Here is a 16,790-nt window from a genome sequence, read left to right as displayed (position 1 = left end):
CAGTGTGATGCGGAGTAGTAAGACACAGCCAACATGTAATGTGTCATCAGTGTCATACATGTCATGTGTCATCATGCAGAGGGGCAGAAGAAAAAGGTTCATTGTTAAGCCACATGGCCGAGTGCTGATTTATACAGAGGCACAGATCCAGACTGCTCTATGCAAAGGGAGTTTCTTGGAGACACATGCCAAGGTTTCCTAGGATTCGTTAAGTGTTTGCTGTTCAGTCAGAATGGTTAAACGCCTGAGAATAGCAGGGTCATGAATTCTCTCTAGCCAGAATTCATATTGAGCAATCCAACTTCCCCATGTGTCTGCAGCTGCCGTATGATTGTCAGGCCTCTTGCCCAGCTTTCAGTCAGCAAGTATTACGGATCTGGATTTTCATAGGAATAGCCCGGATTTTGAGGGGGCTGCTGTCCAGTGCCACACAAACAAGCAGTCAGGAAATTAAGGCCCTGATTTTTAAAAGGCCCTGACCTCAACCTCTGATTTTGCACCTCAAAATAATTGTGGGTCTTCATAATGGTCCTATTTTATAACACAGTCCTGACTGGTTACCTGACTTGCATGTGCGTCTAGGCTCAGTGCTACTAAATGCCACTGAATTATTTTTAGGCGCAGATTCCAAGAGCTCTGTTTTCTGAGAGCTCTTAAAAGCCTCCTCGAGCCAATTAACTCTGTGATTTGTTCACATTTGCATGATGATGTGAAGACAAGATCACCACATGATGAGTGCAGAGGGCAATATGGTAAAGGTGGCAACTCCACCACTGGCTGCTGGCCTGTGTCTATTCCTCATTAAAGCAACGCACTCAGCCTGAGACTCACGTTCTGAGTAGTGCAAGGCAAAAGGTTTTGTGCAAAATAAAATAAAATGCAAATTTGGGTCAACCACTATCCCCCACCCCTTCCCTCGGTGTTTCAGACCTGCACCCAAACCAAATACTCAGTTATTTGCACAGTAATAGTCCTGAGTCCCATTCATCCTAATTTTTAAGAAGGATCGGGAAAATGGCGGTGCAGATTCCTAAACCAAAGGTCGTGCTACACTCCTGCAGGATGCGCTTACCTCCCTGCCTGAGCCGCTTCAGAGCAATTGCCTTCGGCTCAGACAGAATCTGGCAGAGTCTGTCATGTGCAGACACATTAAAGCATGTTATTCAGTGGAAACTCACTAATGAGCACAAGGCTGTCGTGGAGCAAATGAATGTCACTGTCAGACAGTTGGTTGCTAGGGGACTTTATTCTTAGAGGCAGAGTAGGATATGGCTATTATCCTTACATTAGCAAGGGGCTGAACTGGGAAGCAGAACACAGGAAGAGAGGAGAAAGGGGGAGAACTGGGAGGGCGCAGCATGGAGCGGAACTGGGGAAGACTGAAAGGGGATCTTCTGTAATGCTGGAGTGGAGGCCTCGGCTAGAGAGCAGACCGAGGGGGGCGGGGTGTCTAGAAAGCAGGGGTCTCTGGGAAGGGTGCAGTACTGCAGGTCTGAGGTGGGGAGCCGAGCGCAGTGAAGAGACGGAAAAGCAGAATTCAAACATTGCTGCAGCACTGGTGCAAGCTGGTAGGAGACTAGAAAGCACGGGAATTCTTGCCTGGCTGCAGCCAGAGCATGGGCGGAGAGGCCAAAGAAGGGTGACTCTCCTAATGCAGGTCAAACCTAGAAAGCAGAGCAAAGCAGATTAAAGCACAGTACCTGTCGTAAAGTCAGGGACAGCACTGTAGAACAGGCCTGATCAGACCCCTGAGCCTGTGATGTATTTATCTCTCTACTCTCCCCTTCTGTCTCTCCATTGCATTTCATCGCTATCAGATATCAAATATGGTGAGACTCACAATATGATGATGAGAGCTGGCACTGGGCTAGGATAAAACAGATCTGGACCCTGCACATGGATTTGCACAGACTCCCTGAGTGGCCTTGGACAAGCTATTTAGTCTGTGTCTCAGATCCTCCTCTGTACATTGGGGGCTATTAATACTTCCCGACCTCCTCTTGTGAGGATACATACGTTAATGTCTATGGGGTGCACTGAAGGCTGCAATAGAAAAGGCAAACAAAAGTGACCTTTGGCCCCTGTGTAGGTAGGCAGAGTAAGGTCTGTGGGAGCTACTCTAGCAGCGTCACTGTTAATCTGCATTTCAGGAGAGGATTCCCAATCCCCAGTGATCAGCCAAGACATTCATGCCAAGGTCGGGGTTTGCCTCTGGGAGCCCTGGGCCCAGCAATAATCATTTCACACATTAATTGATTTAATAGCTCTGATGATCCCCAACTAAACCCCACTTTTCTTTGTTATTTATCAAGGTCTAGACTTGATCCAATTATTCAGCCTATTCGGATCGCTGCCTTACCTTGTTTGGTAAAGAGTGCAAGCCTGGGCTTTTCCCACGCCTTAATGCAGCACATTATTTGCCCCAGTGGGACATTCCCTCCTCACCCTGCCATACAATGTTGCTGCGGATTCCAAATCCTTTGCCTCGCTTTAGGAAGCAGAGAGGTTTGAGTCAGATTAAAAGAACAAATTCCTTACTGTAGCCTTGAGAGAGCCAGAACTGGCACGCTAGAGCTGCCTGGCTGCTACACAACTATATTATGCATCTCAGTGCAACGGCCGCTTGTTTGCCTCAAGTTTGTTCTCAGATGCAAAGCACTTTCTCACGAGGATTTTGTGCCCCAGAACAACACCTGCATGATTTCTTCGGTGCTTCCTCACCAGCTTCCTTGCATCAGAGGGGTAGCCATGTTAGTCTGGTTCTGTAAAAGCAGCAAAGAATCCTGTGGCATCTTATAGACTAACAGACGTTTTGTAGCATGAGCTTTCGTGGGTGAATACCCACTTCTTCTTGCATCCGAAGAAGTGGGTATTCACCCACGAAAGCTCATGCTACAAAACGTCTGTTAGTCTATAAGGTGCCACAGGATTCTTTGCTGCTTTTACAGCTTCCTTGCAACTCACATGGTATCTGTGACAATATGGTAAAGGTCCCTTCAGCAGCACAGGGGAGGCGTGATTTCAGACATATGTGGAATTTTATGTTCCACTGGTAGAGTATATGCAGCTGCATAGGGTTGTGGGCATTTGCTGGGCCCAGCTGGTGCCAGACATCCAGAGTCCATGGTGGGATGCATTTGGGCATGCCTGGTTTTGTACATTCAGTGGGACAGAAGGGATGTGTTTGTAGGGTACACCTTGCACTGCATGTTCAATGGCATACCAACCACTCTGTGTTTGGTGGCATAAGGGATGTATATCTGGGAATCCCGGCACGCCGTGCTCAGCAGCACAGGATTTTGTGTTCGGGCTCAGTTTGTGCAATGCATATGGTGGCCCATGTGCACATAACAAGTCAGAACAAGTGTATGGAACTCTTACTTTCCTTCAGGTTAGCAAACCTTCTGAAGATTTTACACCCAACCACTTGGTGTCCTGGTGTTTCCAAATATCAGGGCTCACATCCTAAGGGGGCGTAAATCAGCGTAGTTCCACTGAAGTCAATGGAACTGGGGTTGGTTATGTACAACAGCTGAGGATCTGGCCCTAGATTTCTATTGGGGGTTGGGTGCATAAAGGATCCTCCCACTCTCACCCCATCTGTTGGAAAGATGACAAGAATTCAAGGAGTAGTGGGGATAGGTGGGCTGAAGACAGGATCCCATTAGGTGAGAGTTCTCTTGTGCCTTGTTATTTGGTTGCTACTCTGCAAGTGCAAAACACATCAAGGCTGTGTTAGCATTCTATCAGCGCCATCACAGACCGCAGCTGAAATTCCAGGTCTATGGTGGAATAAGTGAATTTCCCACAAAAACAAAAAAATCGAGTTAAGACGATAAGACTCACACTGGGATTGTCGAAAAACCCACAAATTTTTCAGCCACAATACCTTCTCCAAATAAGCTCCCTGGATCCTCAACATTACTTTAAACCGGAGATCCAAGCCCACACAGCTTGTTTTGCCAGCAACGGTCAGAATGTGTTGTGATGAATGGTCCAGAGAGAACAGATTGGTCCTGCAGCCCCTTCTCCACCCCCAGTTAAGGCTGGAATTTTAGGCTGAACTGTCTTTGTTCTCTTGGTTGAGCAAAAATATAAATAAATAACTAAATACATGGAAAAGAAACAAGGCACAAACCGCTCCATGGTTTGAAGCCAATGAAATGTCAGCTTTTCGTTGTTCAGTCTGAATTTCCCTCTTGCTGATGACTTAAGTCACTAGTAGCATTTCTTTAACCCCTTCGCTGCTGGCTTCTTTTGTCTCTCCTGTGCAATGTGGTGGTTTCGCTTGGAAGGGCCGGAAATATACATGCTCCAAAATCACATGCCTGGTAGATAAGGCAGCCCCATGTGATCAGTGTCGCTTTGGGATTCTAATTGCTCTTTTTAAAGTGCAGGTCAGCACTCCCCCTCTGTAAGCTTGCTCTCTGGACCCGAGCATTTTGCAAGTTAAGATACATTAGAACAGGGGTCGGCCACCTTTCAGAGGTGCTGTGCCGAGTCTTCATTTATTCACTCTAATTTAAGGTTTCGCGTGCCAGTCATACATTTTAATGTTTTTAGACAGTCTCTTTCTATAAGTCTATAATATATAACTAAACTATTGTTGTATGTAAAGTAAATAAGGTTTTTAAAATGTTTAAGAAACTTAATTTAAAATTAAATTAAAATGCAGAGCCCCCGGACTGGTGGCCAAGACCCGGGCAGTGTGAGTGCCACTGAAAATCAGCTTGTGTGCCGCCTTTGGCACATGTGCCATAGGTTGCCTACCCCTGATTTAGAGCAACATTTACCAAATTTTGAAACCTGACTCCCCTCTTCTGGAAACCGAAATCAATTGCAAGCCCATCCTCCCACTTCAACCCCTTCGTATGTTGTAAAAGACCTAGTCATCTTATCATGGAATCCAGATAAAAAACGTTGTTCAAGCAAAGTTAAGATTGACAGTAGAGCTGAGCAAATAATTGTTTTTTCAGTTTGATGCCCAATCACATGATTTGACATTTCTGAGGGGGAAAAATGGATTTTTTTTGTTTGTTTTCCTTCTTCGTTTGTATTTTGTTTTGTTTTGGTTGAAAGTATTTGCCAAATTCAACCCAAATTCGTGAATAGCTTCAGTGCCCCCCCAAAGTGTGTTTTCAGCTAATTGTTCACCAGAAATATTTACCTGAGCTCTAGTTGAGTGCACATATCGACAACTTCAAGAGAAAAATCCTCAAAGGATCATTGTCATTTGTAAAAAACAACTATCTAAGAAGACAGAAAATAAGCTAAAGTTAAACGTATGAGAAACCCCAATATTTTAAAGTATACAAATTCACAGTTAAGGTGCTCAAACTACCTTCAGGCTGCTCACGTGATGACACCCTAAGGAAATCAGAAGCTCATATTATCTTGTCCATGCATAACAAAGAGTTTCATCTCATCATACAAATTCTAGAATGCCTTACTCCTCATCATAAAGAGGTTCTGCCAGCTTCAGTCTTGACAGTCATAGATAGCCAACAGGAAAAAACACCTGAAGCCTCATGCACTGTCGGCTTCTGCTGATGTTTTCAGAGAGAGACGCAAGCAAGTTGAGCTACTAACTGGCCATTTTCAAGCACAAATGCAGACTTGTGCACAGAGTTACAGTAATTGCATACATAAATTGTGTGCACACATTTATATGCATTTCCAGGCTCCTAATGTCTTGAAAAGAGGCCTATAAAGTAAAATTATTGCAACATTTCCACGGAAATCTTGTCTGTTTTAACTGCTTTCAAGAGCCCCCTAACTGTATAGTATAATGTTTACTCGGTGGAATAAATGCACAATTTCGGCGGATTATTTAGCATATTATTTCTGACAAGCCGAAAGTGTAGCAGCAACTCCTCCAGAGATGCCATATTGTGCTCTGCTATGGCTTTCTGTGAGGATTTTCAGCTTGCATCTCCTGCTAGACTGACGGCTTTGCAGAGCCAGTTCTCTGTTCAGCAGCATTTAGGGGGTTAAGTAGCACATAATCTGCCACTTTGACACCATTAATTACACCCACTTAAAAACCCAGGGAGTGAATTCAGGACAGGTTTAAATCTCCTTGGGGACTGAGAACACGGTCCTGCCGTCCAGCCCAGAACAAATGACTTCAAGTCAATGCCATTTCTGATCTGGTGACCTGTGTGTTTTGAATTGTTAGTCTCAGACCAGTTCCTAGTAGACAGGTGTCTACATCACATAGCTCACCATTACAAATGGCACCAGTTAGTCCCCTTGTGAGCAGTCCCCACCAAGAGGCTGAGGAGAAGATGGGTTTTGGAGATCAACTATCTCCCTCCTAGGTCAGACATCTAGAGATGGCCCCCGAGGTTACGGGACATGGGTGTGGAATTCTGGGGAATGTTTGCAGCCATCCTGCACCTGATCTACAGAGAGCTAGGTGACTTCTGTCCAGGGGCGGCTCCAGGCCCCAACACGCCAAGCGCATGCTTGGGGCGGCAAGCCACTGGGGGCACTCTGCCGGTCGCCGCGAGGGCGGCAGGCAGGCTGCCTTTGGCAGCGTGCCTGCGGAGGGTCCGCTGGTCCTGCAGCTTTGGCAGACCTCCCGCAGGACCAGCGGACCCTCCGCAGGCAAGCTGCCTGCCATGCTTGGGGCGGCAAAATGCCTAGAGCCGCCCCTGCTTCTGTCCCCAGGGCCGTGGGTCCAGCACTGTCCAGCTGCACAAAATTCACTTTAAAAAAGAATAAATATGATAAGTAAGCAAAGCAGAATAGGGACTTTGTTCCTGCAACCCCACTTCCCAGACCACCTCCGACATCAATGGGATTTGTAATTTCTTTTACTTCTGAGTGTGCAAGAAGGTAAATAAGGCTCAGCCTACCTGCGTTTAGTCAGGCGGCTGTGACTGTCATGGGAGATTTAAGAACAGCTGCTTAAAACGATTGGTAGTAAATAGAAAATGTGATAAAGAGATAGACCCATGTGACCTATTTATCTTACATGTTCCTTGGGGGTTTCTCTGAGTTCACGTTGCCTGGTGAAGTGTAGCATGCACCTAAATACCTCTCAAGTCTATTTTCTGGCACTCATCACAGAACAGGATGAAAATGGCCTCTACATCAGTCACCTAAGACCCCCAGTGCCACCTGGCAGGATCAGTCAGTAGTGGAGAGGGGCTACTGCAGAGTGCAAGGCAGGCTGCTGGGGCTCAGGCAAGGAATACTGATGCAGTTTAGTGCTAAATGTGTCCCAAGTCATCCACAAACCCGGGGCTCCAAACTTGTGTGTATGTAGGAGTGTCTGAAATCTGGGGGCCCTCCGAGCACCAGGTTTGGATCAACTGAGCCATTCAGTTCTCTTAATCCTCCACTGCCAGTAGACTAGTGCTGCCACGTGAGAGTGCCAAAGCCTTTGCTTTTACACCGCTGCATCAGCCTGAGTTATCAGGCCATCCCTTTCCATCAGCTTGACAGGAACCTGCTTCAATCCATGCTTAGCACTAGCCAAGGTGTTTCCATCTCAAAACCCTGCCACCACCATTCATACTGTCATTGGTCCCCCAGTTGGAATTCTCAACAGCGGCACTACAGACTGGGTTACCATGGAGACCGCCCTTGGAGGTGGTCACTGGAGATCAAAATAAAAGCACATCGGCAGGGCAGCATGGGAGAAGCTGCCCTGCCCAAGGCCAACATTATAGTTACTAACCTTAACTTCTCATCTGCTTAGTAATGCAAGGCCATTTGGCCTGGCACACTATAGAGACTAACGTTTTTTGCAGCATGAGCTTTCGTGGGTGAATACCCACTTCTTCGGATGCAAGTGGAAAGGCCATTTGGTCACTCTGCCACAGGTGCCCAGGCTGCGTCTTTGCTGGGCCTAGATAAAGGACTTCAGATTCCAGCGTTAATCAACCCAATCTTCAGCACTAAAGACACTACAAATTTTGATAAAAGAGAGAGATTCCAGCAGCCCTCCAGTCTCTGGCAGATGTATCTCTCCCATACACACCTCGGCAGCAACTAGAAAGGGGAGTTGCAAGTCCCGCCCAGTTGGCTGCACGGTCAATATTATGATGGGCGGGGGGAAAAGGAGGGATGAGACTTTTAAAGGTCCAGATTGTGGCCAACGCCCATGCAGCCTTTCTCCCCCTTGGTCCTTCCACACAAGGGCCCTCCACAAGCTTGCTACCCAACCAAAAGATGAAGCAATGGTCCTCCTCCCCCACCAAACAGCAGAGCTGGGTGGCCTCACAAGGAATTGTGCACTGTAGGCTCCCACTGGGGCACTGCAGCTCTGACACTTCCACAGCTAAGCCCAGAGAGAGTGCTCATCGCCCCATAATGAAACAATGGATAAAAAACAAATCAGCAACCCCCAACCTCAACAGCTAGCCATCCCACCTGGGGCTCCTGAGGGCACCTCTTAGCTAGGACAAGCAAGGGCCCACCTCATATGTGCAGCCAGTAAAGCAGAGAGTATAAAAATATGCCAGGAACTGACACCCAGTATTTGATTTTCAGTATGCTGCACTGCATCCTCTGAGGACGTAGGTAGGGTATGTTGGGCTCCTCCTCTGCTCTGAGGAAGCTTGCTGCTTGTTGCCATAACAACAGAACCATGACTGTATGCGTGCATGATGACAATCCCCCAGCAAGAACGTTATCCCTGTTCTGCAGCAGGCCTGTTGTGACAGTGCCTCCTGCCCTGCCTCACAGCTCAGTCATTCTGCACCTAGGACTGAATGCCCAAGTGCTCAGCTGCCTGGCTTTGAACGCCTCTCCGAACAGACATAGAAGCAGCTTAAGATAAAGAGAAAATCAAGTTGATTTCCATGAAAACTACAGCAACTTTCCTGACAATGGGTTAGATCCTAATCGTAGATGTACCAGTGAAAATGCAGAGTAAACACCCTGGTTTCTGGGAGCAGAATCTCATCCAAGAATTCTTAAGGCACTTCTACTTGTTTGTGTATTCAGGGAACCTCCTCTCATCATAGTCTCAGGGTTCATAGGCCTATGCTCCAACCGTGTGTGTTTGTGTGTGTGCACCTGCTAAGCACGTTATTCCATCCAAGTATTTTTATTTTTTTTGCACTGAAAATAAATACTTCAATGGTGTAAATAAATAAAACATCAGTGCCGCCTCTCCCATCCCACCTGAGAACCCCATCAATGCCAAATTGGGGTATACACCTTATCCCCGCTCACTCTTGGCTACCTCTCCGTCTTCTTAGGTATTTATAATGCTCCTATCATGGCACTAATGAGGCCCCAAAATATGGAAAGAGTGCAATACAATCTCAGGAAGGCTTCTGCTCTCTAGCGCTAGCTGAGCTGCTCTTCAGGAATTCTTAGGGGAGGGTGGTGACCCCTTTTTCTTACTCTTTAGTTTTCAACCTACTTTACCTTCCAACTTCTTCTGGCCCTTATCCCTAGTAAGTTCTAGGTTGTTCTTCAGCCCTGCCATTGTGAGAAATAGGACTTTGTGGAAAGAGGGGTGTAATGTCATGCTCTTAGCCAGGGGTCAGCAATCTTTCAGAAGTGGTGTGCTGAGTCTTCATTTATTCACTCTAATTTAAGGTTTCGCGTGCCAGTAATTCATTTTAACATTTTTAGAAGGTCTCTTTCTATAAGTCTATAATATATAACTAAACTATTGTTGTATGTAAAGTAAATAAGGTTTTTAAAATGTTTAAGAAGATTCATTTAAAATTAAATTAAAATGCAGAGCCCCGCCCCGGATCGGTGGCCAGGACCCGGGCAGTGTAAGTGCCACTGAAAATCAGCTTGTGTGCCGCCTTCGGCACGCATGCCATAGGTTGCCTACCCCTGCTCTTAGCAATAACAAATGAGCGTGTTCCATCTTTCCTCACAACCAACACTACATCCACGTGTGAAAGCTAAGCCAACACAGTCAGCCGTACAACAACAAACTAGCATGTGCAGGAAGCAATATTACAGGAATAAACCATTCTGCCATATCCCACATTTTAACATGAGCATCATTCCTGTGACTCGAGATTTTTTTTTTCCTTTGCAGCAAGAGCCAAAGTCTCTTTATTTTGTAGGAAACTGCGATTAGACATGGCTGATCTTTCCATCAGCTGGTGCTGTTCCACCAAATCTGTAAAACTCTTCTGTGTCTGTAATTACTGCGTGGCTTGTGTTTAAATGTACTGTTGCTGATCTACAGAATTCAAGAAAATCCTCATAGCAAAGCGTGAAATATTATTGGACAAAGCAGTGAAGTACACAACAGTAGCCATTTTTCAGCCCTGCCAGTCTGCACAAAATAAATCCAAGGTGTATGATCTCTATTCAGCTTCCTGGGGTAACTTGAAATTGTATCATCAAATATCATAACTTATTTTTATGAACTGCTCTTTTTCTGGGCAAGAGATGTCTTCCTTACAACAAATCACCAGGTTTTTACCACCATCACCACCTACAATGTGTGGTGTGAACTGCTGCTCAGGGACTCTATGAAAGCAGCCCTTACTTGGACAAAATACCCAGTTAAAGTCAATGAGGATGAGGAGGATTGCTAAGGACTACAGCATGGAGGAAGGAAGGAGAGTCTTGTGGTTAAAGCTCTTAATTGGGACTCAGGAGACCTGGGTTTGCTTCTTGGTTCTGCAACAGCCTTCCTGGCATGTCTTTAGGAAAGTCAGTTCTTCCCTCAGTTCCCCATAAATCACGTGAGGATAATAATATTACCCTAACTCATTGGGGGTGGGGGGGGAGTTGTGAAGACAAATTCAATGTTCATGATGCCTTCAGATATTACAGTGATACAAGTATTGAGGCGGATGAAGGCGAGTTTTACATTAACTGCACTGGATGCTCCATTCCCTCCACTCCCTCCAATTCTACGGCCATGAGAAGGCCCAGCAAGGACTTTTTATCGGAAACAAAGGAAACCATGGCCTGATGAACCACTGATATTTTCCAGGCCTGACACTGCTTTGTGCTAACTCCATCCTCCCTTTGGAAAGAAGCTATTCTCAGCTCAAACGCCTCTCCTGATAGACCACGTAGGACAGAGACGCTCTTGGCCTAGCCCGCGTAGATGATTGTTGCAAACAGAATTGAGCGGATGGTGCTATTTAACCATTGGCTCACATGTGGAGCGATTCAGCTCATGGGGCACTTTGTGAGGCATCGCCCCTCCAGGACGCATGGTCGCTCCCTAGCCCACGGGAAGAGAGTACAGGCTGCACCATTCCGTATCCCAGTAAAGCCTTCTCCACTTTCCAAGCCTGGATGGAGCCCAGAAGCACATGTGAAAGCTCCTGCACAGCCTCTGTGCATGGATTGCATTTGTTCCTAGTGCTTGCATGGGAAATGCTGGACAGTAAAAGGCAACTTCAGCTCTCCAATCCCTCCCCACCAAATCTCCCACAAACCTTCCCCCCTCCCCCCGGCATCTCAATCTGTCCCATATTGACTAACTCCAGGCTGATTTGATCATTTCCTTTCTCTCAGAGGGATTTTAAATTGAAGGAACCGTTACTCCCTCGAGTCAAGTCATTTGGCTACTTTTTTTGTACAATCAAGTATGCTTGTTGATTTTTGGATTATTAGCAAAATGACAAGGGAAAAGATCGCAATTATCAAAATTGCAGTAGTTGTTGTGATGGCTTTTTGTAAGGCATCCCAGCTGGGCATCAGAACTGCCTCATCCTATAACATCTCTAAGAGGAAATTCTCTAGCAGATAAGTTTCTTTAGGAATGGAGGCCCACCAGAATGACATAGTAAATGATACCTGTCAATCAACGCCATGCCTACAAGGGGTTAATTGACTCAAAGTACTCTTAGGCAGCTACACAGGAACCAGCCTCCTGCAGCACAGACTCAGGAGTCAGGCCAGGCGAAGTGAAGTGGAGGCCAGGGTCAAGTCTTTCAGGTATATTTGAATGGCCACAGAAGGCTAACGTTGCTCCTTCAGCTTCCAGGCCACTCTGCAGTTGATCACACTGTGTGATAGAAAAATGTGACATAGGCACGGGCATCATTTTCACGAGGTGTCTAACAGAGCTGGGCTGCTCCAGTGATAGTCTGTCTTGTGCAGGAACGAATGAGCTGTTTCAGCTAGAATAACAGCAGACCGAGATCTTCACCCACTAAATAGTCAACCCAAATGTTTTTTGGAGGTATTGAAAAGTTTGGATCGTTTTCTTCTCCCCCATTACTTTTATTTGTACATCTCATCTCACTGCTGAGTTCTGAGCTGGACTGAAACCAAAATGCTGAAATACCATGAGAAGACTCACTGCCAAGTATTTCTGGCCAGTTTGCATGAAATTTCTAGCACAGGTTTGCAGACCCAAGAGATCCAGATGCATCTGGGATAACTGACACATTTTGGTGCATATCAGAGCCTTCTGAGGTTTGCCCATCACTAGTTTTGGGTTATGCCAGCCATGTGATAAGATGTTGGAATGGAACAGAGCTGTGAAATTAGCTTATTTCGTCACACACGGTATCTATGATGGACGCGTAATGTGAGTAGCAAATGGAAATCCCAGCTGTTAGTTAATTGGTCAGGTTACCTACTGTACAGGGAAAGGAAAGAATTGGACACTTGGTAGCATGGCCCCAATAGCAGCAGCTCGTCTTTCTAAATGACAAGATGAATGACTGCATGAAACAGGGGCCTATCTCATGCCGGTTTCAGGCAGGCACAGAAACCCATGTCTGACAATTGTCCTCCCATCAAACCCTAGGATTCCCGTATTTGATTGACACTAGAGCTCAGATCTCCTTAACTAAAGTTTTCATTCCCATGCCAGTTAAAGCTAAACCACTCCACTGGATCTGATCTTTTGAAATGGCGTCTCTGCCATGGATGATCTGATATTTTTTAAAAAATGGGCAAGAATTGTTTTGCTTAGGTGTGACGAAACTAAGGTTGCTACCCAACAGTACCCAAGAGTTTAAAAACAAAAAGCAGAGGTCCCATGTCCTTATTCAGACCCTGGGACCTCTCACCCAGCCAGTGAGGGGCCAAAAGGTTTAACCCAGCAGGACTAGTTGCACCTATGATCGCACCTGCTTGCCTTCCAGAGTTGGAGAAGGTTGCCTGGGGACAAAGAAAATGAGCTGGAGTAGGGATTTCACTTGGCTAGGTCTGTTGATAGTGAGCCTTTGTAACTCGTCATACTTCATCATCAAGCAGACTGCATTTTCTACAGCAAGATGGATTTGTTTATTTCTCTCTTGTATCTGGGTTGAAGTGGCTTCTCTTACTGTAATGGCAATGCTATAATGCCATGTGGATGAATCGGCTGCCTCAAGCTCCCATGCCAGACCCTCGTCCTGGAGCACAGAGGAATGCTTTCTACGATTAAAGTTTTGGTTTTATTAATCAGAACAGGCTTTTATTATATCAAAGTCCCTGCCAATTTATTTATTTTTAAACTTTCTCTGGTAGTGTGGAAAGCCACCAGCTCCAAGGGTTAGCAAGCTTCTAACAGCAGAAATTGAAGCATATGTATGAGAGAGAGAGAGAGAATCCCCCCCCACGACACACCCCATCCTAAAAAATAATATGAGACACACTGTGCTGAGCCTCACAGCACAGAGCTGGTCCTGACTCCGGCTCTGCTGTTTTCGTCTTGAGCTGATCGCAAGACGGGGAGACCTAGTCAGCTTCATCCAGGAAGATTCAAGGGTCTAACGGCTAGAAATCAGCCATTGCCAACTTCCTCCCATTTAGCAAAAGAAGATCAGGTAGAACTGGAGAACAACCTGACATGAAAATGGTATTGTTAACAAAATGAGGCAGCTCTGCGGTCTATGTGCAGATCCCCTGTGGGAAAAGGAAGTCAGTTGAGTCATTGTCAGTCATCAATCAAAAGCAGGACGCAATTCTTCCATAGTCCAGTTTTGTTCTGTGCCCAGTAGCTTACAAAAGATGAGGCCAGTACTGAACTGCAAGTCTCCAGTACGTTTCATTTGGGAACTTTTAGAGAGCCCCACCCATCATCTACTATTACAACTGCTATTTATTATTTGGTAAGCCTGGTCATTGTAGCTGTATCCTGCGGCCAGCAGCTCTGCTCTACACAGTGATTTTTGTCAGCTGGGCTTTACCAGTAACATCACTGGTGATATGCAAACTTTTAAAAAGAATTGTGCCACTGCAGGCTCTCCTCCCTAGGTCTTCCCGCTGACGGTTGCTCCAGTCGGGTGATGGCTACCTCTTCTCCCTCCGGTCAAGTCACGCTTAGTCCCACCCCTTCCAGCGTAACAGAAAGTCCAACAGAAACAAATGTCCAATCTCTCTATCCAGCCTGCCACTTGTGATTCCGGACCCAGTGGTCTGTACATCCTTCTCTCAGGGGCTTCACCCCAGCTTACCAGTGGCTGGTAGCGGAACCCAAGCCTAACCTCTGCACTGGGTTCCCTAGGATAGGCAGTCAAGGTTCACCCCCAACGGACCCCTTACTGCCACCTCCTGGGACTTCTTCCTCCCAAACCTTTCCCCCATCCTGCTAGAGTCCTCTTGTTCCCTACACGTCTCTTCACTCCCTTCTTCCAGGAGAGTGACCGCAAAGTTTCTCCCAGCAGCCCCCTTCCATTCCACATATACTCTGTTTGTAGCACCACCCAGCCCATCCTCAACTGAGTGTCATCAGTAATTAGCCCTGGCCCACTCCAGGTGCGACCCAGTGGTTAATTAGCTTCTCCCCACAAACAGTAGCCAGCCTGTCAAGTGGAGCTGTCATGCTGCCTGTATTTTTGGTTCTGTAAAGTGGGCTTTGGGGGCAGGGGACAGCGTTATGATTATTACACTTTGATCGCACCAGAATATGATCTGTTCGGCTGCAAAATGGGGATTTATCAGCTGCAGCAGCAGAAGGATGATGAAATGCAGGTGCTGCAGAGAGAGCCTGTATTTAAAAAAAAATCAATGTAATTACATGAAAAGAGAAATTGACGGGGAGCGGAGGGGATGAGTGAAAACAGCAGATTGGTTGTCTAATTTCCATAAGTGCATTCTCAAAACCTCCTTCCTCTGAGCTGGAATCAGAAGGCACCTCGTTGGTGCTCCTGCCCTTCTATTTTTTAATCTATAGTCTTTTTTTTCCTGTCCATTATGAGAACTCATTGTTAGATATGTGAAGAACAATATTCAAGATCGTCTAGAATTAAAGGGTGAAATGGGATGGGAGCATGTATGGGTGTGGTTCCTATGCTCAGAAATGGATTTCTAAAGGGGCATAGGGTGATTGTGTGCATAGGTTTCCAGGGTTTCATATGCAATGATTAATGTTACACTGTGGTTGTGTGTGTTTGATGACTGACTGCAGATATGGTATTATATGGCTGGGTCAGGAATCATATGTATGATAGCATGTGTGTTTCCTATGCTCCAGAATGATTGGAAAAGAATATAGTAGCATGTGTGTGTTTTTCCTGTTCTCCGGAATGATGGGGGAAGGTGTGACAGATATGGTAAAGGGTGTGTGTCTGAGAGAGAGCGGGGCAGGGGGGAGAGAGAAGGGGAGGAGATGCTGTAGTATCACAGTATGTGTCTGCCTGATATCAAACCATCCCAAATAACTGTATTGAGAGTTGTTTCATGCCTGCTGGAGGCATTACCTACAGTCGGCGTTTTGGTGTGACGGTTGTTTTTTGTTTGCCTGGAAGGTATTACTAGAGGCTACTGTGCTTGTGCAGAGCAGCTACCAATGCTCTTTCAATCAAGGGCCTTTTGTTTATTGCTTAATTTCAGGGATATCAAATAAGGACTATTGTTAATTACACATCAGGGTATTTGTCCATTGATCAAAGAAAACAAGAAGTTAGTATCCAGGCTTGAATCATGTGGAAAAAAATGATCACTATTAAAAAGTCAACATTTTCCATTAGTTATCACACAGTAATAACTGAGATAATCACAGATGAACTCTCTACTTAAAATAGAAAATAGCTGTGGTAACTGTTAGCTAACACTTTTTTTTTTAATGCCAGCAAATTAGGCTATAGGGTACAGTACATATGGCCCTTTGGTCATAGAGATCATACACATCTTAATCCGCTTGTGAGCTGCTAAAAGATCACTTTAGAAAACTCACTTCATGTTCATTAATGTCAGCAGTTGCGAGTATGAATTCCTGTGAGCTATACTGAAAAATGTTCCTCCTTGACAATAGACCTAACCGATTCTGCGGAGCCAGCTGCCTGTGCTATATGTTGACCCAAGGTAGCTGTTGAATGGGGTTTTAACGAAGTCACTTAAACTCAGGAAGAAATCTGCCCATGGTCTAGTATCACCCAATGTAATGCATTGGGGAGGTTTTAAGTATTCCTATGATCAGGGGCGGCTCTGTGTTTTTTGCCACCCCAAGCACGGCAGGCAGGCGGCTTTCGGCGGCGTGCCTGCGGGAGGTCCGCTGGTCACGCGGATTCAGTGGCATGCCTGCGGGAGGTCCGCCAGTGCCGCACCATCGGCGTCCCTGCCGCTGAATTGCTGCCGAAGCCGTGGGTCCAGCGGACCTCCCACAGGCGCACCGCCAAAAGCCGCCTGCCTGCCGCCCTCACAGCGACCGGCAGGCCACCCCCCGTGGCTTGCCGCCCCAGGCACGCACTTGCTGCGCTGGTGCCTGGAGCCGCCCCTGCCTATGATGCATCCAACACTGGCCGTTGCAAGACAGGATGCCATTGGTCTGTTTCTTATGGTAATTCCTATATGGCAAAGTCATCATTAGCTGTAGTATTGGTGGACTGGTATTACGTGCTGTTGCAGAAAGTTAAAGAAGTGACAAGAGGCTTTCCCTGTGTTCTCCACAGAGTGTTTTT

General features: G+C 46.2%; 1 protein-coding gene and 2 long non-coding RNA genes across 5 annotated transcripts in view; 1 reads left to right on the top strand and 2 right to left on the bottom strand.

Moving 5' to 3' along the window:
* GNAO1 (G protein subunit alpha o1) overlaps nucleotides 1–16,790 on the top strand; it is a 309,727-nt gene that overhangs the window by 227,851 nt on the left and 65,086 nt on the right. The gene's annotated exons all lie outside the window — the stretch shown is intronic.
* On the bottom strand, nucleotides 1,228–2,645 carry LOC120384347. The gene is made up of 2 exons (XR_005588763.1): nucleotides 2,360–2,645; nucleotides 1,228–1,664 (listed from the first exon to the last, which is right to left on the bottom strand). It is a non-coding gene; the product is annotated as an uncharacterized LOC120384347 (long non-coding RNA).
* On the bottom strand, nucleotides 3,669–5,415 carry LOC120384348. The gene is made up of 3 exons (XR_005588764.1): nucleotides 5,342–5,415; nucleotides 4,139–4,328; nucleotides 3,669–3,706 (listed from the first exon to the last, which is right to left on the bottom strand). It is a non-coding gene; the product is annotated as an uncharacterized LOC120384348 (long non-coding RNA).

Source organism: Mauremys reevesii, linkage group 16, assembly GCF_016161935.1.
Source record: "Mauremys reevesii isolate NIE-2019 linkage group 16, ASM1616193v1, whole genome shotgun sequence".
Lineage (NCBI taxonomy): Eukaryota > Metazoa > Chordata > Testudines > Geoemydidae > Mauremys > Mauremys reevesii.
The sequence above is the reverse complement of the archived record's forward strand: the minus strand, read 5'-3'. Positions and strand labels throughout refer to the sequence as shown.